A 27,142-nucleotide genomic window follows, 5' to 3' on the forward strand; every position below is an offset into this window, starting at 1 on the left:
TGGATTAGATTGTAAAGAATGAGAAATGAGAATTGGTTCCTAGACCAGTAGATAAGAATGTGATTGGAATAATATGGTTATTCAAGAATAAGATGAATAAAAAAATTAAATTTGTAAGGAACAAAGAAAGATTGGTATGTAAAGGTTACTCACATTAAGAAATAATAGACTATAATGAAACCTATTCACCTATGGAAAGAATTGAAGTGGTAAGGTTATTCTAAGCCTATGCAACACATAATAAATTTAAGGTATATCAGTGTTGGAAATATTCAAGATATGACAAGTTACTGAGAGGGGAGGGGTGAATCAGTAACTTCTAAAATTTCAACAATAAAACTGTATACTGATATATTCACCATTCATCCAAGTAACCTATTGTAAGCATGAAACAAAATCATTTTCAACACTTGAACACACAGATTTGGTGACCCAAAAACCTTCCAAATAGAAAGTAAAACTGGGGTGGGGATGAAACCCACAAGCTTCGTTACTGCAGTATGAAGTTGGCCGGTTAAGGCTTACAATGACCACTTCTGGTGATCTGCCCTGTTAGGAGCACAAAGGATTGCTAGATCCACCTTGTTAGAGGATTTCCAAAGATACAATAAAGTATGCACTCTGTTAGGAGATTTACAAAAGACTGTTAAGTCTACCTTGTTAAAGGATTTACAAAAACTAATTTACCTGTTAGAATGAAACAATGGATCTGATTACAACTGATTGTTGATAAGATCCGCTATGCTCTGATTCACCTTGATGTGATAGATAAAACTCTTCTGCTTCAAAACTAGACCTGCTGAATATCTTCACAATTCAGCCCACATACTTTCGCACGCATGTATTTCTTTCGCACTTTCACACTTTCACATTTTCATTCATTATCATTGCCATAACAAGTGTTATTTGAATGATACAATACATTGCATATATATACCATCCATATAAACAATACATGCAAGGTCGGCTAAACAATACATGCAAGGTCAGCTAAAACAACAAGTGCAAATCTCTATACAAAGTCGGCCCAAGGTAAAAACTCAGGTTCACTGAACTGACTCGGTGTCCTTCTGATACTCGGCGTCCACTGTTTTACTCGGCATCGTCATGCACTCGGTAGAAGTGAAGGCACAGTTCATACTAAAAACTTCGAGTAGTTCTGAACTCGGTAACCACTGGAGACTCGGTAGAAGAGATGTCACTCGGTGAATACTTCTATTTGAACTGTTGCTCAGTGATCAAAGGAAACACTTGATAGAACCTTGTGACTCGGTGATAGTTAGTTTCCTTGATATCCGTCTAAGCTCGGTAAAAATTAATTTCCTTGATAACCTCAGGAGCTCGGTTATCATGAAGTTCTCGGTTACATCTTAGTACATCTTTACTCGGTCAAAACTGATTCCTTTCTTTACCTTGAACACTCGGTAAACACTGGTTACTTTGTTCACCTTGATCACTTGGTAAACACTGACTTCTTTGTTCACCTTGATTACTCGGTAAACACTGACTTCTTTGTTCACCTTGATTACTCGGTAAACACTGAGAACTAGGTAAAGCTTGGCTTCCGGTGAGAGCTCGGTAAGCATTCAGAATCCAATAAGTGTTGTAACTAATGACAAAAATGTATCATAATGCCAACATATCAGATGGATATCAAGTCAATATTTTTGAAAGGAGAACTTGAAGAAGAGGTATACATAGAATGACTTGAAGGTTTTCCTTTAGCAAATGACAAGGGCATGGTATGTAGATTGAATAAAGTATTGTATGACTTAAAACAAGCACCCAGAAGCTGGTATACAAGTTTGGATAAGCATTTGACAAGATTTGGATTTAGCAAAGGTATGGCAGATAGTAATCTATATTGGAAAGAAATAGATGATTTTGTAATATTTGGTGATGATATCATTTTTGGAGGAAATGATGATGAAAGTGACAAGTTTGTAGAAGAAATGAAGAAGAAATTTGAAATGAGTATGATAGGAGAGATGTAATACTTCCTAGGATTACAAATTGTGCAGGATAAAGAAGGAATCTTTATTTCTCAAACTAAGTATTTGAAAGATCTATTGAAGAGGTTTGGTTTTGAAATATGTAAACCAGTTGGAAAACCTATGGTAACTGGCCACAAGTTATCTACAAAAGATTAGACACCTAGTATTGAGAAGAAAAAGTACACATCTATGATTAGAGGATTATAATATTTGACTCACACAAGGTTGGATATAGAAAATGAAGTTGGAATTGTTGCAAGATTTCAAGCTGATCCTAGAGAATAACATTATGTGGTAGTTAAAAATATATTTAGATATCTAAAGGGAACTCTAGAGTTTGGATTGTGTTATGACAAATCTGATGATTTCACTTTATAATCTTATACGAATGCTGATTGGGCAGGTAGTATGGTTGACAGAAAGAGCACCAATGGTGGATCAATTTTTCTTAAAGGAAGATTGTCATGAACCTTCAAATTATGTACATGTATACAGTTATATATATATTAGATTTGATATTAATTATCAATCTCAATTTTTCATTATTTGATAAATTATTTGTTATTAATTGTCAAATCTCAAATTTTCATCATACATTAATATAATTTTGATATTTAATTATGAATATTAACCTTACTAAGACACTAGTTACTAACTAAAAATTATCATATAATCCTAATTTTTGAGCTAGGTCTCTATATTCAAAATTCTAATAATTAACTTATGATATTACATAAGCACTTAAAAGGTTACATGTATAAAAAGACACACCTTCTCTCCATGTCATGATATAAATGAGAGGATGTGGCCATCACATTGGGGTAGAGAAAAATGGCAAAGAACATTGGTAATAGAAAACACCTTGCAAATAACCCTATCATTGTGGGTACCCTTTGGAAGGGACATCAATGATCTACATTGGAAATGATGAAAAGTTATTTACATACATAGGCAACAGTTAAGGTACTCCCTCATTATAGTGTGTTTCAAAAGGCATGCCAAGTCATAACTGAGTGTTGAGTATAGTTAGTACTCATGCTGTAGTCAAATCCCTAAGACCTGGTGTATTGAGTTACAGATCTATCAAGTTAAAGAGACAAATAAATTATATTGTGAAGCGAAAATCTCTAAATTAAGGTCTGTAACCATTACCGTTATTAAATATGGTATTGTATTTCTCCACACTTACATTAAATAAATAAAAAAAATAATGATATTTAACTAATACATATAACTATAAATTTAAATAGGGAGAGTGCACAAGGGGAGGAGTAAATTTTTCATGTTGGGGCAAATGAATCCAAATATGGACTAAGGTCTAAGGGAGCCCCAAGATGAGCATGTCCAAACTTGAGCCATAGTAAACCTTCCATCCATCACGAGATCTAATACAAAGTGACAACATGTATTAAAAAAAATCTACCAATAATAATAACATTAAATGTTTCCACTTAAGAGCAACCCAATTCAAGATAGAATTTTTTTCTAACATTTTAATTTATGTTTTAGGATCATTTAATCTTTGACTTAGTAGACAGGATCATCACAAGTGGTATCAGAGCATAATCCTACCATCCTATAAATAAAAGGTTATGGAAAATCAAGAAGGATGAACAAAAAGAACTACTATGAATGACATAGCAAATGAAATGAGATCTTACATGGAACAAAATAACCAACAATTAATTAATCAAATGGAAAAATCAAATCAAGCACTTATCCAAGCTCTGCAAAATATGGGAAATTCTATTAGTAACAATTTGAAAGACCAATCTATCTGTATGAAAGACACTAGCTCAAATCACTCAGAAAATAAGAATGTCTCCTCCAGAACTGAGATACCACAACCTACCTTTTTTCCTAGGGGAGAATTATTAAGAGAGGAAGAAGGGGTAGAACAACTCATAAATCAAATTGATGATTTAGCAGGAGCATATGCTGAACTAGAACCTCACATTAGAGTAGTGGTATCATTTAGGGAATTTTGTGAAAATAAGAGAAAAGAAGCACTGAGAACACATATGACTAGGGATCTTAGGCATAAAGAAAAAGAAGTAGATGTTCCCAACTTTGATGGATCAGAAAAAATTATGGCATATGATTGGCTACAGGCATTGTATACTTACTTGACATTCAATCCCATGATTGAGGAAGATGCACTCCAATTTTCCATTCTCCATCTAGCAGGCATAGCACAAGGATGGTAGCACTATGGGAAAAACACTCAAGGCCACGATAATATTACCTCATATAAGAATTTCATGCAAAAATTTATGAAAATATTTGACAAGAAACATCCCTAAGAAGACTTCAAAAGACTAACACATATTAAACAATATGGAATAGTTGAAAGTTACAGTAATGAATTTGATAGGATATCAGTAAGAGTAACAAAAATGGAAGAGGACATGATCACTTATTTATTTATAGAACTAAAAGAACCACTCAAGGGATTGTCTAGTTTAATTAAACCCAAGAATCTTGAAGTTGCATTTGAAGTGACATTGAGTTTAGAATCTTCATCAAATATTAGATCAAAAAATAGCCATGTCAAGACATATCATAAAGGGAATGGATCTTATGAGAGAGAAAAAATTCACAAAAAAGAGGAAGCCCAAAAAAATTTTCTATGTGAGAGGGAGAAGGAAAAAATGAGAAAACAAAATTGATGCTACAAATGCAATGGAATATGGGAAAATGGACATGATTGTAGCAAAAAGAAACTATGCTTTGCATGCAAGGAGGATTGGGAACTAGGCCATGCATGTAGAAAAAGAGAGAGAATGCAAAATATTGAAACTATTTATGATGAAGATAATAAAGAACATACTAGCAAGAAACTAAGGAAAGAGGAAGAAGAAGAAGAAGAAATTGGGATATTATCGACTTTCACTTAAGCATCTAAGCATCTAGTAATGAGGATTAGGAGCACTCTTCAAAGGAAAAATGTTATAACTTTAATTGATAGTGGATCCTCCCACAATTTTATTGACAAAAAACTTGTTAAAAAGATGCATTTGAAAACAAAGAGTTTTAAAGGTTTTTCAACAATACAAGCCACAAGATCTTTAGTCAAGTGTATAGAAATAATTCCTCAACAGGAATTTATGTTGGGAAAACATTGTGTTAAAGAAGACTTACATGTAGTAATATTACATGGTGACATAATCTTGGGATCACCTTGGATTTTTTCGCAAGGATGCTTTAAGTTTGATCTATCTAATCTAAAAATTTATTTTATGCATGAAGGTCAAGAGATAACCTTAGAAGTGGGATGGATCACCACAATTAGTTTCTTGTAAAAATATTGGAAGAATATTTAGTTATGGGAGAGGAGAATGGGCTGCCCAATTCTTAATCTTGGACAAATCCACCTCAAAGGATCTACCTATACATATTGATATACAACCCATCATCAATAAATATAAGAAAGTATTTCATGAAATTCCACCTGGTCTACCCCCAAAAAGAGGCTTTGAACACATCATAGAATTAGAGGAAGGAGAAAAACTAGAAATCACTACTTCATATAGAAACCCCCAAAAGTATAAGGATGAAGTAGAAAAGACAATTAAAGAGATCCTGGAGATGGGACACATATAACTAGCTCTGGCCCATTTTCCTCCTTAGTAGTACTTTTCAAGAAGGATGGAACAATACAAATGTGTATAGATTACAAAGCATTAAATAAAAAGACTATTAAGAATTGCTACCCCATTCCAAGGGTGGACAAGCTTATTGATGAACTACATGGGGCTAAATATTTCTCCAAAATTGATTTAAGGTCTGGGTATCATCAAATAAGGATGTAGGAAGAAGGCATACTAAAACAACTTTTATATGTCACTATGGACATTTTGAGTTCCTAGTTTTACTATTCAATCTTACAAATGCGCTCACCACTTTCTAATAATACATGATCCATACCTTTTCAAAATAAATTAAGATTTTTTTTACTTATACTCTTTGATGACATCTTGATCTATAGTAGGACATGGGAGGAGCACCTATAACATATCAAAGAAGTTTTAAGCATTTTGGAATCAAAATTCTTATTTGCAAAAGAATCAAAATGTGAATTTGGACTAGAGGAGATTCTCTATTTGGGCCACAAAATAAATGGAGTAGGAGTCAATGTGGATGAAGAAAAAATTGAAGCTATTAAAGAATGGAAAATACCTAAAACCCTTATACAACTTTGAGGTTTTATAGGGTTATGTAGTTACTATAGGCACTTTACAAAAGGATTCTCTAAAATTGTAGGCCCCACTGCAAACTTAACCAAAAAGGGATCTTTTGGATGGAATGAAGCAACCCAAAAATCCTTTGAAAAATTAAAATAAGCTATGAGTTCATTCCCAGCTCTAGCCATTCTAGATTTCTCAAAACCATTTGGGTTGTAGTGTGATGCTTCAAGAGAAGGGATTGGAGTAGTCCTAATGCAAAATAAGCATCCCATTAGATTTGAAATCCACAAATTGAATGAAAGTTTATGACAATATTCTATCTATGGAAAATAAATGTTAGCTATCATGCATGCTCTAACTAAGTTTAGACAATACTTAGCATGTGGAAAATTCAACATCAAGATTGATCATAACAACCTAAGGTTCTTTATGAATCAAAAGGACCTCAACAACTATTAGAAAAAATGGGTTAGAAAAATTTAGGCATATAACTTTGACATTGAATATGTCAAAGGAAAAAATAATATGGTAGTAGATTCCTTGTTGCAGAAATATCATATAAATACAATAGCAAGTTATAGCCAAGATTGGAAGAGGGACATTACAACCAAATACACCAAAGACCCACAAACAAGAGGAATCATGTAAGGGGACCCAATAAGTAATGAATATAACATAGTTGAAGATCTCATTTCATATAAAGGAAAGATATTTCTTGTAGTGAATTCAAAGGTAAAAAGAAAGATTATGGAGGAATACCATGATAACCCCTTATCAAGACACCCGAGATTTTACAAGACTTACAAGAAGATTTGAGAAAGATATTCTTAGAAAGGCCTCAAGAAGGATATAATCAACTATGTACAAGAATGTTTAACTTGTTAGAAGAATAGAATTGAAGAAACCCACTCAACAAGATTACTACAACCATTCCCCATTCCAAACCAAAAATGGGTAAGAATTTCTATGGACTTTACTATAGGCCTACCCAAAGTACAATAGAAAGATTTTTATATTTGTGGTGGTAGAAAAGTTAACCAAATATTCACACTTCATGGCCATTTCCACACACCATAAAGTGCCCCAAATTGTAGAGATATATTTCAAAGAGATCTTTAAGTTGCATGGAATTCCAAAGAAAATCATTAGTGACAAGGACAGTAAATTCCTCAGTTTATTTTGGGAAATTTTTTTTTGAGTAATAGGAACTCATTTAATGCCAAGCACAAGCTATCATCCTCAAACAGATGGGAAAACTGAAATCATCAACAAATGGATAGAAGGATATCTACGAAACTAGGTAACAAGACAACATAAGGCTTGGATAAAATGGTTACATTTAGGAGAGTATTGCTATAATACTGCTCATAATATGTCCATCAAACTGAGCCCATTTAGAGACTTGTATAGGTATGAGCAAACCACATTTGGAGATTTGGTCACCCAAGCAAGCAAGGTACTAGGAGCCCAAGATTCCATTCAGAAAGGTATTGATATTATGAAGACTCTTAAAGATAATTTGTACCATGCTCAAAATCAACAAAAAATGTATGCAAATCAGAAGCACATAGAAAGAGTATTCGAGACCGGTGACTTGGTATTCTTGAGATTACAACCCTACAACCAATCAACTCTCAAAGTGAGTGGAGCAAAAAAAATTAAAGTTGCATTTTTATGGACCGTACAAAATCTTAAGGAAGACAGGTGAAGTGGCTTATGAGATTGACTTACTTGAGAATAGCAAAACACAGAATATTTTTCATGTATCTAGACTTAAGAAGGTCATAGGATAAAAAGTAAAACCCTACATTGAGTTACCACCAGTAGATGATGAAGGGAAACTCATTTTGGAACCAGAAGAGATCATTGATAAAAGGGAAAAGATATTAAGGAATAGAACCATTCCTGAATACTTGGTAAAATGCAAGAATCTACCTACAGAAGATGCTACATGGATGGATGAAGAAATTATGTCTCATCCAAAGTTGCTTGAGGACAAGAAAATTTAGGGAGAATGAACTATTACAAACATTCAAATTATGTATATGTATACAATAATATATATATTTTTTGATATTAATTATCAATCTCAAATTTTCATTATTTGATAAATTATTTGTTATTAATTATCAAATCTCAAATTTTCATCATACATTAATAGAATTTTGATATTTAATTATGGATATTAACCCTATATTACTAAGGCATTAGTTACTAACTAAAAATCATCTTATAATCCTAATTTTTGAACTAGGTCTCTATATTCAAAATTCTAATAATTAACCTACGACATTACATAAGCACTTAAAAGGTTGTGTATAAAAGATGCATCTTCTTACCATGCCATGATATAAATGGAAGAATGTGGCTATCACATCAAGATAGAGAAAAAAAATAGTGAACATTGGTAATAGAAAACACCTTGCAAATAACTCCATCATTGTGGGTACCCTTTGGAAGGGACATCAATGATCTACATTGGAAATGTGAAAAGTTCTTTACATATGCAAGCATCAGTTAAGGTACTCCCTCACTATAGTGTATTTCAAAAGGGATACCAAGTCATAATTGAGCATTGAGTACTATTAGTACTTGTGCTATAGTCAAAGCCCTGAGACCAGGCATGCCGAGTGATGGATCTATCAAGTTCAATATACAAATAAATTATATTGTAAAGTGGTAATCTCCAAATTAAGGTATGTAACCATTACCCTTATTAAATATGGGGTTATATTTCTCCACACTTGAATTAAATAAATAAGACAAATAATAATATTAAACTAATACATATAAGTATAAATTTAATATTAGCAACTATTGTATTAGTTACAAAATGGATAGGGAGTGTGCACATGGGGAGGAGTAAATTGACCATGTTGGGGAAAATGAATCCTAATAACTAAGGTTTGAGGGAGCCCCAAGCTAAGCATGTCCAAACTCAAGCCACAATAAACCTTCCATCCATCATGGGTTGTAGTATAAAGGGGTAACATGTATACAAAAAATTAAAATTCTACCAATAATAATAACATTAAATGTTTCCACTTAAGAGTAACCCAATTTCTAAGATTTTAATTTATGTTTTACAATCATTTAATGTTTGAATTAGTACATGTGATCATCACAAAGATTGGTTTCTTACTTAAGCAAGAAGCAAGATTGTATCTCATAGAGTACAATAGAGGCAGAATATGTTGTAGCAACAAACAATTGTAATCAAGTTGTTTGGATGAAGCAGATGCTAAAGGATATAAGGATATAATTTAGTGAACTTGTTGTCATACATTGTGATAACACAAGTATAGTGAATATGTCAAAGAATCTAGTATTGCATTCTAAGACTAAACACATTTCTATTAAGTATCACATGTTGAGAGAGAAAGTTGTAGAAAAGGAAATTAGATTGGAGTATGTAAGCACCAAAGAGCAGATTGTAGATATTTTCACTAAGCCTCTTCCCAAAGAGACTTTTGAGTATTTATGAGGTATGCTAGGGGTTATGCCCCTACCTATACCAAACTAGATGATGCAAGAGTGCATCAATCTAGTGTTAGATAACACTATTATTTGTCTGGACTAAATGCTAATGCTTCTTGTATGGGGGAGTATCTATGATGGATAGAGTCAGCTAGGACTCTTGATAGATGTTGTTTTGAATAGTGTCTTTGGACACTTGAGAAAGTTAGTGACAATTTTTGCAGAGATAGATGCTTGCTGAAATCTGTGACATTGATGTCAATGGGGGAGAGATTACAACATGAAAAACATGCATGAAAAAACAATTTGATTTAGAGTACATTGAAGCAAAAAAATACAGTATGAAGAATAGTTTGATATAAAGTACATTGAGGTATATCAATGGGGAGAATGATTGATAAAGAGGATTTGAAAAGAAATGATAACAATCTTTTACAGTTGGTATTTTTGGAACTAGATGTTTTTCATCTATGTTGCCATCAATGACAAAGGGGGAGATTATTAGCAACATGAATGTTAATGATACTTCTATGGGGGATTATTTTAGAAACATGATTAGATCATTATCATGATGATATGTTACATTGGTTACCAGGTTTGTCATTGATGTCAACATAGCAATTTTTTGTGGTATCTAACAGAAGAACAACAAAAAGATCAAGTTGGTACATATAGATCATTGAGTATTTTCACTGGTGATGTTAAAGGGAGATACTACCAAGTGTCTAGCATATGGAGATAAGCTTGAAAGAAAAAGATATTAAGTTTGGAAGAAGTTATGTAATTTTTAGTGAAGACTATTTTGCGATAGAGTTTACAAAAGCATATTCTAGTAAACTTGTTATATCTCTTAGCAAAATTTTTATTTTGAGAAGCAAGGTTAAAGGCATGTAGAAGACATGTTGGTGATGACATGGCTAAGCTCACTCATCATAATATTACATGTAGAAAAATTTATTCAAGTTACAAGGTGATTAATTATTGTTTTAGATTACGGTAAAAGCAGGTTTTGAAGGGACCCCAAAATCCTTTTACAAAAAGTAGAAAGATAAAGCAATAAAGTCCAACCAGGTAAAAGAAACCTTCAAAAAACTGAAGCACAGTATCAAAATCAAGTTTTACAGGGACCTGAAACCACAGAAAAAGTCCAAGAACAAACTAACCAGGTTTTACAGGGACCTGGAACCACAAACAGTCAAAATGAAAGAAACCAAAAATTAGGACCAGAGATCCCAACCAACAACTAGAATAGATAGAAACTAAACCAAGGAACCTGACCCAGAGCCACTATTGTAGCTCCAAGATCATTTTAGTAGCTTCCTTACCAATAGTAGCAGTATCTTGAATGGTGTTAGCAGCTGAAGCAGTAGCAACTTTCATTGCACTCTTCCTCGAGCTCTGCCTTATTCCTTTGCTCAGACCCTCAGCCAAAGTGATTAATTATTGTTATTGTTGAGTGTAATGTGTTGTTAATGAGGTCATATAATGATTAATTAAGAAGGTGTAATAGCTAGCTTAGGGAATTGTTTTATGGATTTGGTATAAGGGAAGGACATTTTCCTTTGATTATATATGATTGTATGAAAAATTGCAAGAAGAACAAAGATAAGAATGCAAATATAAGTAGAGCTGAGTGAAGTTGGAGAGAACTTTATTGCCAATGTTTTATTTGGTGATCCTAAATTTGATACTTGGAACCAAGGTTCATGACCTAGTCTACAAGGTCTAACAATGATTGGTCCAGTTGAAAGGATAAAGGAGAGTGGATAAAACATAGTACAAAAAATTATTTTTTAAAGAATAGTTGAGAGATTAGTTGGACAGTGAGTCTAGTGATCTTGTCCTATAAGCTATTTGGATAATGGGTCCTTCTATCTTCTACAACTCCTAATAGGGTTGGAATCTCCTAATAGGGGTTCAAAGTCTCCTAATAGGGACTCTTATGTACTAAATGTGTTTATAGACTCCTAATAGGGTCCATCCTCTAACAAGGAATATATATATCTATATATCTTTGTGGGCATCATTCCTACTAGGGTTTTCCCTTTGATCAAAGGTTTCCTTACTTAACAAATCTGGTGTAATTGTGTATGTGCATCTTGGTATGGTTTTTGTTTACTTTCATTGAATGGTTAAGATTAACTAAGGTTGATAAGCATTTTAATTAGATAGCTAATTCATCCCCCCTCTCAGTTATCTTGGTGGACTATTATTCCTAACATTAAGACAACAAGAAACCTTCATGGAGGGATAAGGAGAAGGAAAATTAAAGGATGCCTAGAAAAGATACAAAGTGAGAGCCTTGGGAATTGATGAGAAGTAAGTAACCTAAAGTCTACTTTGACATCCAATCTTGGAAAAAGATTCAATGAATACCAACAATTATAAGGGATAAAGAAAAAACTCAAAGTTGGCAATAGCTGGCTCTGAGTGGGGACTTAGTTATTGCAAATTTCTAAGAAGGGGCCCAAAATCTCTAGTTTCATACATTGGAATGGAAAAAAAAAAATAGGCTAAACTAAACTACACATGCAACAGAAGGAGAACTAACCTAGGAAAGGAGGAAATTAAAGCAAGGAAAGACACAAAAGGAAAAGCTTACCTAGACTAACACTAACTACAAGTGCTACTTGCTTTCAATTGTAAACTTGATAAAGCTTTAAATCTTGGCCATTATAGGAAAATGGAAGAATATCTCTAGTGGGATAGGCCAAAATGAAAGAGTTATTTTGATTTACTTGCAAAATTTTGAAAGGGCCTTTCCAAAGGGAATTGAACTTATGGTTCATACCTTTAGGTTCATGTCTCTTATCCCATAATAGGACAAAATTTCCCTCCATGAACTTCCTTAGTCTAGCCTTCTTGTCAAAGAAGGTCTTCATGTGCTTTTGATGTTCTATAATATGATTGACCAATTTCTAGTGTTCTTCTTCTAGCTTAGTGAGGTACATGATCCACTTTTCCAAGTCATTGTAGAATACTAGGTCCTCAATAACTTGTTTTAGCTTGTATATGGATAGTTCCAATGGGAATCAAAGGCTAGCTTCAACTTTGTATACCAATTCAAGTGAAGAAATGGCAATGACCTTCTTAGGTGTCACTATATCTATCTAGAGAGCTTCATGTAGTCTTTTGTGCTAGTCCTTCTGATTCTTAGAGACCAATTTCTTCATAATGTTAATCAAGTTTTTATTACTTGATTCTTCTTGACCATTTCCTCAAGGGATGTAGTCTAAAGAATGACTGAGGTAGATGCTACTGTCATAGGATAACTCTATTATTTCTATAGAAAAAAAAAATGTAGTATCATCCATGACAAGCTTTAGTAGCATCCCAAATCTCACCAAGATATCCTCTTTGAAAAAATCATAGATAAATTTAGAGGTGGTTTTCTTGGCGGGCTTTTCTTCCACCCATTTGGTAAAATAGTTTGTAGTGGTGATAACATATAAGTGACTAGTAGAAGGAGGATTAATTGGTCCAATGAAGTGAATTCCCCACTATTGAAAGGGGCTTTCTATTACAACTAGCTTTAGTGGCAAGGTAACTAATTGAGGCTTGCTAGAAAACATCCTACATTTGTCACATTTGACCACCCACCCATAAGCATCCTTAAACATACTAGGCCAGTAGTAGGACTACTTCATGAGAATCTTGTAGGCTAAACTATAGAAAAAAAATACCCACTATAGGCCTCATTGTAGAATGTATGAAGCCATCTCTCTTGCTGAGGCTTATCGACACATCTTAAGAAGGTTATGAGGTGTCTTTTTTTCTTGTTTGCTAGTCCACCAGGGTAATCTTTGTAAGTGAGAAAATATGCAATATTTGAAAACCAAGGGTCTTGGACATTAGTGCTCTTGAGGATTCCTCTTCTTGACTCAAATCCTAATTATCTATAATCACTTTGCACAAGACATTTCCTCACACCAATTTTTTTGGCTTCAACTCAATATTGTATTATTAAACTTTGGCTATCCATGCTCCTCTAGTGTTATATCATAATTCTTGCTGGGTTAATATGCTCTTGACAACCAAATCAAGTACATATACAAAAAAATGAGAGTGTAAGACACAAAGCTTGAAATTATTGAGCACTCTTACCACTATGTATGTATATTTTTCAATTTAAGAACATTTCAACTCATGTTTGTTGAGGAGAGTACTTATGAAATAAATTGGTTCTTGAACAACATCCCTATTTACTATATGAGTGTTATGGATAATGTGTGAGCTGATGCATAACAATAGAATATGAATCCTTTGGTGTAATTTGGTTGGACTAGTATAGGAGTTTTAGCTATGGTGTCCTTGATTTGATTAGAAGATTTTCACCTAGAGTCTTTCCATTTGAATATTTGGCTACCATTCATCATATCAACTATGCATTTAGAAAAATTAGGGACAAAGTGTCTCAAAAAATTCACCTATCCAAAGAAGGACTTGACTCAAGATTTACTTGCTAGCAAATTTAATTATTGGATAGCTCTAACATGCTCAGGGTCGATCTTGATGCCTTCTTGGGAAAATATGTGACCTAGTAATCTACCTTTGGTAACAAAGAAAGTAAATGTCTTGGGATTGAGTGAAATCCCATGTTCCCTACATCTTCTTAATACTTTCTCCAAATCTTTCAAGTGATTCTCTCTTTTCTTGGAGAAGATTGTAAAATGATCTAAGTATATGACAATAATTTTATCCTCTAGGTTAGAAAAGGATGAATTCATGGCCCTTTGAAAGGTGGCTCCAACATTAATCAACCCGAAGGGTATTCTATTATAGGTGAACATTCCCCATGGGGTGGTGAAGATTGTTTAAATTGGTCTTCTATGTCTACCTCAATTTGATTGGAACCTAAAAAGTCATCCAACATGGACACTATCCTTGAGCCAACCACTATTTGTAGTGGGTGATCCATGTTGGGTAGGGTTGAATTTTCCTTTAAAGAAGCTTGATTGAGATTTATGAAGTCCACACAAATTTTGATTTCCCCATTCTTCTTCTGGATAGGAACAAAGTTGGCTATCCAAGTTGAATGGTGTATTGGTAGATGATTCTTGCTCTTAGCTTCTTGTGCACCTCTCTATAAATGGAATTTGAGACCACTGGGTTATAATTATGCTACTTTTTCCTAAAAGGAGTGGCTTTGGCTTGAGGGGGATCTTATGCTTGAACTCACCATTTCTTAAGTTCTTTAGGTCCTCATATTTGCAAGTAAAAATGTCTTAGTATTCAGAAAGAAGTCCTCTAGCCTTAGTCCTTTCTTCATTTGAGAAACTTCTACCAACATTAACCATCTTGGGTTTATACTCTGTGTAAATATTATTCCTTTAAATTATCTAGAGGTTTCATCTTTCCTACCCCTTTCCCTTTTGATAAATGCATCATGCCTATCAAATAATTTTTCAAGAGAAATGAGGTGTCTAGGAATCTAATTACCTTTAAGTTGTTCAACACCAAGCTTTAACTCTTTCTTGCTGTAAGAGAAAATTCTTGACAAGAATTCTTGCTTCCTTTAAAGTATTGATCATTAAAAGGTTTGGACCCTTCTAGGAAACACTTGATTTTCTTATCACTATTGAAGGCTTGCCATGATTTAACATTGTCAAAAACATTGGGTCCGAAGAAAAATTCAACTTTTTATTGATTATCTATAAAATCTAAATGTGGAAGTAGAAGAGAAGATGAGGCAACTACCATATCTACCTTGACATTTTGCTTTCTAAGAACAACTTGTATTGAGGAGGTGTCTAAGTCCTTAATTTCATTCTAGTCTCTATTTCTATAACTTTGAAGCCTTGTGTTCTTCATAATGTATTGTGCTTAGACTTGCTTCACTATTAGCTTGGCATCTCCTTGGGCTCTCACAATTTTCACCCCTCTCTACTTCGTAATAGTGATATCCAATAGCAAGGCTTCGTACTTTGTTTTATTATTAGTATTTGTGAATTGTAGCTTGTATGCAAGCTATCTTATATCTCCATCTAGGCAAATGAGCACCATGCTAACACTAGATCCAATAGTAGCATAGCTACTGTCAAACTCTAAGGTCCAAATATTTTGGTCACTAGGAGGATCTAGTTGTTCTTCTAAATGACTAAAGTTAAAGAACAACATGTAGTTTCTAAACTCCATCTCTTAATATAGAATCTAGGCTTTAGAATCATCAGATTTCATGATAGTGAATTTGGCCTTCTCCTTAGGTTCTAACTTGATCTTCTTACTAATAACAAAAATTATGGAATGAGAGCAATTCATCTTTATTTCCCCTCCCATATCTCTACAAAACCTTCTACTCAAAAGCATGCCATATCTAGTTGGAATATCAAGTATTAGGATGGTCAATTTCATACTCTTTGCAAGGTGCATGACTAATGCTACTTGTGCATCTTTCACATTCTTTAAAAGGGGGACCTATTTTGCATCCATGGAATAACAACATCCAAATGTTTTTGTTAGGGTCAAGCCTAGATAATGAGAAACTGAGGAAGGCATGACACTATCAAAGGTTCTAAAATAAATTATGCAATTACTCAATTTATGACCATTTACATATAAGGACATGTAAAATGGATTGGGTTTTTGACCTATTTTTAATTAATATTCATATCTATACCACCTATATGTGGAAGTAAGCCTATGACACCCAAGTATGAACATACCAATTCATTTGAATTTAGCTAAACCTAGCACAAGTACTTTTAATCATTCAAACATACAACAATGTGCTTTACAGCTAAGTGATGATTTTGACACAGACTATTGCATCCCTAATAAAGAAATAGTTAGAACAAATCAAGATAAAATGTTTCAAAAGAACTTCAAACTCTTGGATACCTAAGGAATAATGAAGTTTAACTCCAACTTTGAAGGACCTAAGTCCAAAAATTAGGACAACCCTACATTTTAAAACATACAACTTATGATCAACTTAGAGTTAGATAAGGGGAAGCAAGCTTTGGACTACTAAACTACAAAGGTAATACCTAAAAAATGTCACCAACAATTGACCATTCAGATCCTCCAAGGTACATTTGAATACATCAATATCAACCACCAATTTAATGAACCTCCTTCAATTAATGGCAATAAGAATCTTTTAAAATACACTAAAAGGACATTAAGGATTTATCTTAATCAAATGATGCAACAAAAAAAAAAAACCTAAGGATACCTGCACCATAGGGATGCCAAACATACATCCTTTGGAAGATAATAAACAAAGTGCACCCTTACTCTTAACTCTACCCACCACAATAACATCAACTACTATAGAGCCTCCTATGAGTACACCATGTGAAACATCAACAATTGTTATAAGTACAACTATTGAACCACAAAAGAAGAGTCTCATTGACATATAACCAATTCCATGAAGGAATGTGACCCTTTATCAAATAAACATGATATCCCAAGGTGAAGCATCAAATCCTCAAACCTATCAAATCAAGGATACTAAATCAATTCTCACTTCTAATGGACATAGTCAACATCTAAAACAAAACAAAAAAAACCAAGTGGTACAAGGAGCCAATGTTTTTAACACATAGCGTAATAAAAATCCACTTAACTTACATGTAATGTACCAACATCCAAAGGAATAATAACAACATCAAGTGGTGCAAGGACCCAATGTTCCTAAAATATCCTAATCTAAATCCACTTGACATACATGTAATGTATCAACAACAATTCCAACAATAACCAAAAATATTTACAAAGAAACAAGAGTAATTCAAACAATAGTTGGACTATAAAAACTATAAGAATAAAAAAATTCCTATCAACAATAATTGTTGCAAAAACAACATGTTCCACAATAAGCTCAACAAATACCTCTACAAAAATAGCATGATACATGGTCATACATTCAACAAAAAGAGGTACCTCAACACCAACCACAACCAATGGCACACCAACCACAATCAATGGTGCAACAACTACAACAAAGACCTTTCTATCTTCAGGGTGCCAATATACCTCCACCTCCTAGTGATACATCACTTGAGTCTTTAGATACAGATATGTAAGAACCAAGTAGACATAGCTCTCACCATAGTAAGAGATCTACTCAAAGACATAAAGAAATCGAAGAAAGAACTAATTCTCAACACCCCAATGAAGATTTACTACACTAGTTCAAATAATTGGTCAAATAAGTTGAGGCATTAGGATTCCAAAAGAAACAAGTATACATAGAAATGAATTTATTTCCTAATCCCTATGCCACAAGTCTTTATATGCATCCATTTCCAAGACATTTTGAGGTGCCAAGATTTGATAATTATCAAGGAAAAGGAAACCCACTTGACCATATTAGATATTTTTGCGTCTCTTGTACTAAGCTTAGTGATGAACCAACATATCTTATGAGATTATTACCTCATTCTCTCGATGGGCCAACACTTAAATGGTACTCCAAATTACCTGGGAATAGAAAATCTTGGTTGGAACTAACAAAAAAATTCATATCCCATTTCTCTTTTAACTTAACGAACAAGGTGGCATTATGTGACATATGATAAAGAAAGAAAAAGATAGGAGAACCATTTATAACATTCTTGTTATGTTTGATAAACCTTGTTAGTCAATGCTCATCGGATATTATGGAAAAAACAACAATTCAACCTATGCATTGAGAACCTAGTCCCTAATCTAATATACAAACTAAAGATCAAGAGTCCTATCACTATTGCCACATTAATGAAAAGGGGGTATAGCATTGAATATGGCCTCATTCATAAAGACATTGTAAAGACAAGAAAAGACAATACCAATCCAAACTCATCTAATGATAAGGAAGTTTTTTTCTCTAAGAATAAAAATGTCACAAATGATAGGATTGTCAATTCTTAAACAACCAACACATCACAACCTTAGATGAACCTTAAATGTACAAATCCCTTGAATTCACAAACTCATAACCAGGTGCCACCTCAACAATAGAAAAGTGATACCTCAACACTAGAAATACCTTGAAGACATCCTAGGAATAAAGATTTTTTTTATACACCCCTAGGGATACTACTTGAGACTGCACTTCAACAATTTCTCAACAATAACTTCTTACAATTACCCCTAGTTAAGGATGAACTAGAAATAAAACCCTCTTGGTGGGATGACAACAAGTTCTATGACTACCATTGTACCAAGGGACATAAGACCACTTCATGTTTTGACCTTAAACATGAAATCCAAGATTTAATTGATGAAGGACCATAGAACCTTCACTATTTTCCTCCAATTTAGATCAATGCATTTTCAAGTATCCTTTGGGAAACCATAACAAAGGGAAAGCCTCTAGTTCAAATTCAAACTCGTGGGATTATTTCAATTACACTTCCACTAGGCATAACTACAACATCAATTTCTTTAATGAGTCTAGCTTGTAATCATCTAAAAATGGTAGCTTATACAATTAGCCCCTTCTCAACATTTTGGCTAAATTATTTAATTATTTTCCTAGACCAAATTTCTAGAAATCAATTTATTTTATTTTATCCTATAGTTTGACTAGTATATCCTAAGTCTATATTTGGTTAAATGAACATGTCCCCTTTTGATTAAATAAAAGACTCCATTCTTCCAACCCACTCTAATGTGCACACATAAAGTCTTTTTTCTATTTAAAAATTAAAAGAAAAGACTTTGTCTCACATGAAAAGTCAACACATTTATATTGGTGGAAATGATCTGGCACATGGATCATGTCAAAAATAAACGCCCATCCTTTATCACTCATTTCTTGATCTAGATATCAACCATTCATACACCTCTAAAAGAGAGAGCTCTCTCCTTCTCTAAGGATCCCAATTTTGAGCTATTTGGAGCATTTTGTGGAGAAATTTTATGTACTTGTCTCATTCTTGGATCCTCATTCTAGCTTAGTCTCATTTTCATTAATCTAGTTTCTTTTCTATAACATAGTTCACCTAGTTTATTTAGAATGGATTGGTAATACTTTCATGTTAGTAGCATAATCATATTGTGCATCTTACTCTTGCATAGTTTCATCTTTTCTTGCATATTTGAGGGTTCTTTGACACTAGCAATCTTTCTCTTCTCCAAAGAATCTCCCATTTTATGGTTCACTAGCAAGGGTTGTATATCTAAGGCTTAGTTGAGAGCTCTTTTTATGCTCATTTATATGCCTTTGCACTCTATGACTAGGGATCTCTAAGCTGCAATTCAAGCTTTCCATCTCATGGAATACCTTGGATAAAATGGTTTAGAGGAATGCACTTTCTTAGTGTACATTTTTCTACAAATAAAAATCTCAACATCCAAAACAAAAACACCAACAACAAGTGGATAGTTCTATAGAGGGTACATGAATCACTCAATATGAATTCTCCTCCCTTGATTATGCCTTTTTTTCCTCTTAATCCCTACCATCCATTTTTATTTAGAAGGAGAGCTCCCTCCTCATTCTCTCAATATTAGACTCTTATGCTAAAATTATACTGCAATATTTCTATGTTCTTTTTTATCTTTTGGAGAATTTGAAGCACTCTTGCATTTGCATCTCATACTTTCTTTCTCATTCTTGCATCATGGAATTCTTAGTTTATCTTTTTTTTTATCCTCTAGATTAGCTCACCTAGTCTAAATAGGGGTTTCATAATTTTTTATACTTGTTAGCTTGTATCTTACATTGCATTTAGTTTAATATGCATTTTCATTACATACCCATTTGAGGATTATTGGATATTGACACTCATTGCCTCTACTCTTTGAATCTTTTGTTCTATGGTACACCTTGCAAGAGTTCATAGCTTTTGTTTATTTGAGATCCACCACCTCATAGCCTTTGTACCTCATAGATAGAGAGCTATAAGATGCCTCTTGAGATGCCCTCTTTCATGGGTATTCTCAAGAATAATTTTTTACAGAAGTGTGACACATTTTTAGGCACACATTTTTGGCACCCTCTGTGGGGTAGAAAACTTCTATTTTTCCTCTCTAGCTACATTTAATCATGCATTTTTTCTTGTTTCTATACCTTTTTTCCTCTACGGACAAAATTATTGCATGATACTTTATCAGTATCATACAATATTTTATAGTACTACAGTGTGATACTTTAAGAGTTAACGTATCGCACAATCATCAAGAAACTGTCACATCAGTATTGTAAAGTCTATCGTAGAGGTGTTGTGAAGATTATCACATAGAGGAAAAATATTGCCTCTATATACTGAAAAGTGTTTTATGACACTTCGTTAGTAAAATAATATCACTCTTTCTTGAACTGACTACTATTTGGGTTATTTAATCAATTTTGATTCTTTAGCATTCTATTTTTGCATTTCTCAAGTTTATCAATTGTCTAACAAAGGTCTTCTATAGGTTTTATCTCATTTTTGGACTAACCCTTTGATGGACTAACACATTTATTTTTTAGGGTTGCTCTAAAATTTTTGTTAGCATGAATATTGATGATACTACTCTGGGGAGTATCTTGAGCATTGGAGAATATTGATATGTTGCATTCATGACTATGTTTGTCATTGATGTCAATGTAGCATGGTTTCTGTAAAGACTGGTTGAGTAGAAGATAGATATCTTGATGGTACAAACAATGGTTTGATTATCTAGTCATGTGCATTTATGGACATGTTCAACACCGTGTCTTGATGATGTGGTTATGTGTGTAGTATCTAAGTCAAAGATGTATGAAAGTTGTACCTAATTTATAGAGAGCATTTTAGGGATAGAGTATTGGGAAAGGAGTTCCTAATATTTTTTGGTTATCTTACATCTAGGACATAATGAAGAGATGTACAATTAGTTAGTAATAGAGGACAATCTACTGATGACATCAACAAGTGCACAAGTCTTGGTAGTTTTTTATAGACTATGAGATGATAGTGCTATTGTAATTGTAATTAATTAATTATCTTATTTTAATTAATTGGAAAGCCTGAAGGCTGAATCAAGGAATTATTATGAAGATATGGTATAAAGGGAAGATGCTTTCCATGATTACAAAAGAAGTGATGTACATTGAGACCATTGTTGAAGTGTGAAGTGTGAAAATAAATAGAGTGCTTACTGAATACGTGTAATCGATCTAAAGGATTATTGGATGTGAGATTAAAGATCTAGTTACAAGGTCTAAAGAAGTAGAAATCTAGTTGACAGGATAGAGATAGAAAAACAAAGTAAATTTTAGTTCTATTATTCTATAAGAAATAATCTAGAGATCATTTGGATAGTGGGTTCATTGGTCTTATCCTTGAAGCTATTTGGGTAGTGGGTCCAGCTATCTTCCACAACTCCTAATAGGGTTGGAATTTCTTAATAGGGATTCAAAGTCTCCTAACAAGTACTCATATGTACTCAATATTGTAACAAACTCCTAATAGGGTCCATCCTCTAACAAGGAGTTTTTATATTGGTACATGATCTTGTGGGTACCATCCCCACTGGGGTTTTCCCTCTAATCAAGGGTTTCCCTAGTTAACATATCTAGTGTTATTGTGTATGAGTATCTTTTTGTGGTTTTAGTTTATATTACTCATATGGTTAAGATTGTTTAAGGTGGTTAATTATGATATTAGTTGTATAACTAATTCACCCCCTCTCTCAGTTATATTAGTGGACTATATATTCTAACAATAGATATTAGAGCATCTGGTCCTTGAAGAACAAGCTTAATAGCTTTGGGAGATCAATGGTGAACATGTTCAGGAAGGATAGTCCAAGATTCAATGGGTCCAACTATGATAGTTGGAAGGAGAAGATGGAGACTCATTTGTTGTGAATGGGTCTAGGATATTGGATCTTGACAAAAAGTCAGAAGACAATCATTGAAGAAGAAAAGATCGAAGGATGTAGTGAATAAGAGAGAGATCTATTCATGTGTAACATGAGAGAAAGAGAAGCTCTACTAAAAGATCTTCCAAAGAATGAATATAGTCAAGAAAAGTAACTTGTAACTTCTCATGAAATTTGGAAGGCATTATAATCTACTTTTAAAGCTGATGATCATGTAAAAAGAATGAGATTATAGAATTGGAAATGTGTATTTCAAGATGTTATAATGATGGAAGATTAATATGTAAGAAGTTATATTGGCATAATGTCAGAAATGGTTGGAGGAGTTTGGTCTCATGGTGGAACAAAGGAAGATGATGAAGTCATATGGAAGATCTTAAAAAGTTTGACACCTCCATTCAAGTTGATAGATCAGATGATTCAGCTAGTAATTCTTTGCACTAAGGATTTCACAAAGGAAACATTTCTTGGAAGATTAGGATCAACATAAGTAGATTTGGGATAGTTTAGAGAACTTGCAAGAGTCAAAAAAACTTTTAGTACCATGAACATTTGACCTAATTTAACAAGGAGTGCAAGCACTCATGGAGATTTTGCTAGGTACAACAGAGCTGATGAGGACAAAAAGATTGAGAAATGAATAGCTGTTCTGGTGAGAAGAGAAAAAGATAGTAAGAAGGTCTTTAAATGTTGAAATTGTAATTAATTTGGTCATTATGCATCTAAATATCCTAAAAGAGAGAAAAAGTGTAAGGAAAAGTTTAACCCTAGAAGAGATAGAGATAGAAATTTTTTGTATGAAAATGAAGATGAAGAATCTCATGAGAAAGGTAAAAAAAAAAGTGATGATGAATTAGAATTTCTGGCTATCAAAGAAGATGATCTTGATAGAGAAATGAAAGAAGAAAGAGTTCTAGTTATCCAAGTAGAAAAGAAGTCTGATTAGATAATTTATAGTGGTTGTTCACATCACATGACTAGTGATATGAATAATTTTTTTAAGTACAAGAATCACAATGGAGGTATTGTTTGATTTGATAACAATGTAGCCTCTCACATAACAAGAATTGGATCCATTACTCTTGATGGTGAAACTAACATTGATGATGTTTATTTTTTTGATGGATTGAAGCATAACTTGTTGAGTGTTGGACAGTTAGTGGACAAGGGTTATCTATTGTAGTTCATTGAGAAGACTTGCACTATCAAAGAAAAAGATGGTAAGATGATTGGAACTAACACTAGATCCAAAGGTAATGTATTTCAGTTGAATACTATTGAGATGACATTTTTGGTAACAAAAGTGGATAATAGTTGGTTGTGGTACAGAAGATTCTATTAGATAAACTTTGATAATATTGTGAAGGTTAGTAACACTTTTGTAGTCAAAGACTTTCCTAAGAATATTAAGCCTAGTAATGTCATGTGTAAGGAATGTCTTTTGGCTAAGGAGAAGAAAGTATCATTCCCTAGAAGGAAGTTCATTACCATAGAGAAGATGGAGATTGTTTACATAGATCTAAGTAGTCCTTCTAGAACACAAGGATTCTATGATGAAAAGTATTTTATAATTGTTTGATGATTTCACTAGAATGATGTGGGTAGCATTTCTTAAAGAGAAATCTAAAGTTTTTTAGAAGTTTAAGATATTTAAGAATAGAGTTGAGAATGAATCTAGTGTTAAGATAAAGTGTCTGAGATATGATAGAGAAGGAGAATTAACCAATAAAGAGTTTAAAATGTTCTATGAAGAAAATGGAATCAAAAGACATCTATCTGCACCTTGAACACTTGAGCAAAAGGAGATTGCTAAAAGAAGAAATAAGTCTATAGCAAAAGCAATAAGAGTAGTACTATTTGAGAATGATATTTCTAAGAAATTATAGAGAGAAATAGTTAATACAATAGTATATACTCTTAATAGAGTACAAATTATAAAAGGTATGGACAAGATACCTTATGAACTATGGTTTGGATATTCACCCTTAGTTAAGTATTTCAAAGTTTTTGGGAGAAAATGTTACATTAAGAGAGATGATGGCATTTTTAAGTTTGACCCAAGAAGAGATGAAGGTATGTTTCTTGGATATTCATTGAAAAACAAGGCTTATAAATGTTTCAACTATAGAACTAAGATAATAGTTGAATGTAAAAATGTAAGGATTGATGAAAAGTTTTGAACTAAAGAAAAGATGGTAAATTATAATTCAGATAAAGAATAGAATAAATCTAAAATTGTTAAACAAAATATTGAAGTTTTGTTTAAGACTAATAATGACTTGCAAAATGATGTGCTAACTTTTAAGCATAGAGGAGAACAAAGTTATGAACCTAGAGAAGAGATGAGAGTTGAGATGTCAATTCCTAACCTTAGTAATAATCTGACAAAGAATCACCATCCTAAGTAGATAATTGGAAGTAAAGATAAAGGTGTGATGACAAGGAACAAAGTAAATGAGGAGATATGTTTGATATCTCAAATTGAGCCTAAAAGAATAGGTGAAGAAGCTAAAGATAATCATTGGATCCAAGAAATGAAGGAAGAATTGAATTAGATAATGAAGAATGATACATGGGAGTTAGTTCCTAGACCAAAAGAAAAGAATGAGATAGGAAAAAGTGGTTGTTCAGAAATAAGATGAATGAACAAGGTGAAGTTGTGAGGAATAAATATAGACCTTTATGCAAGGGTTGTCCATAGGAAGAAGGAATAGATTACAAGGAAACATATCTACTTTTAGCCAAAATGGAATCAATAAGGATGTTCTTGGCTTATGCAGTGAACAAGAAGGTCAAGGTTTATCATATGGATGTTAAATCAGCCTTTCTAAATGGAAAACTTGAAGAAGAGGTATATATTGAGCAGCCTGAAGTATTTCCTTTAACAAAAGACAATGACATGGTATACATATTAAAGAAAGCTTTATATGGTCCGAAGAAAGCACCAAGAACCTAGTATGCAAGGTTGGATAGTTATTTGGCAAAGCTTGGATTTTCTAAAGGTATGCTAGACAATAAATTGTATTTGAAAGAAGTTAAAAATGGTTTATTGATTATTTTAATATTTGTTGATGACATAATGTTTGGAGGTAATGTTGAAGCTAGTGATAAATTTGTTGAAGAGATGAAGAATGAATTTGGAATGGGCATGATAGGAGAAATGATATTTTTCTTAGGATTGTAAATTGTACAAAATAATGATGGTATATTCATTTCACAAGCTAAGTAAATGAAAGATTTGTTAAAAATGTTTGGTTTGGAAAGTTGTAAACCTATTGGTACACCTATGATAATTGGTCACAAGTTATCCAACAAAGATGAGACAACTACAGTTGAGAAGAAGTATAGATCCATGATTGGAGGTTTGCAGTATCTAACTCACACTAGAGCAAATATAGAAAATGCAGTTGGGATTGTATCTAGATTTCAAGATAATCGTAAGGAATATCATTTTGTACTAGTTGAAAGAATGTCCAAATATCTAAAAGGAATATCTACTATGGAATTTGGTGTGATAGATCAAGTGATTTTCCTATATGTGCATATAGATGCAGATTGGGTAGGCAGTATGGATGAAAAAAAGAGCACCAATGGTGGATAATTCTTTCTCAAAAAAAAATTGGTTCTTGGATAAGTAAGAAGGACTGTATCTCATAGAGTACAACTAAGATAGAGTATGTTGTAGCATCAAATAACTGTAATCAAGTTATATGGATGAAGTAGATGTTGAAGGATATTATAATTGGGATTGAAGAAGTTGTTATCATTTATTGTGATAACACAAGTACAATAAGTATGTCTAAGGATCATGTAGTGCATTTTAAGACTAAGCATATATCTATTAAGTATCACGTGTTGAGAGAGAAGGCACCAAAAAAGAACATTTGATTGTAAATATCTTTATAAAGCCTTGTCCTAAAGATACATTTGAGTACTTGAGAGGTATGCTTTTGGTTATACCCCTACCTACTTTTGAGTAGATGATGTGGAGAGTGCATCAGTCAACTGGTACAGAGAACTATTGTTTGACTGGATTGAATGGTGATGCTTCCCATATGGGGGAGTATCTATGATGGACTGAGTCATTGAGGACTCTTGGTATTTGGTGTTGAATAGTGTCTTTGGACACTTGAGCTGGTTGAAGATTTTTTGCAACATATTAGCAATTGGTATGTAACAACTAGTACATTGAGATTGAGGCCTTTTACATTGACATCAATAGGGGAGAATATGCATAAAAACATTTCCTAAGGCATGGGGGAGAGTATGTACTAGGAGAACTCCTAAGTTATGGGGGAGTGATATCTCTTTCAAAAGATTTAGAAAGATTCATGTAAGGAAGTAGGAATGATGGAGAGGATTTGAGTAGATGAGAATATAAGCAACACAAGAGTATTACTTGGTATTCTTGGAACTTAGATGTTTTTGACCTATGTTTCCATAAATGTAGAAGGGGGAGATTTCTAGAATGGATGTTGATGATACTAATTTGGGGAGAATCTTGAGCATTGGAGAGTATTGATATATTGCATTCATGACTATTTTTGTCATGGATGTCAACATAGCATGGTTTTTGTAAAGACTAGCTAAGTAGAAGATAATGATCTTGGTATAGAAAATGATTTGATTATTAGGTCATACGTAGTTATGGACATGTTTGGCACAATGTCCTGATGATGTGGTCAAGTGCATAATATCTAAGTC

This window comes from Cupressus sempervirens, chromosome 11, assembly GCF_028749045.1.
Source record: "Cupressus sempervirens isolate cs-2001-9-10 chromosome 11, ASM2874904v1, whole genome shotgun sequence".
In the NCBI taxonomy this organism is placed as follows: Eukaryota; Viridiplantae; Streptophyta; class Pinopsida; order Cupressales; family Cupressaceae; genus Cupressus; species Cupressus sempervirens.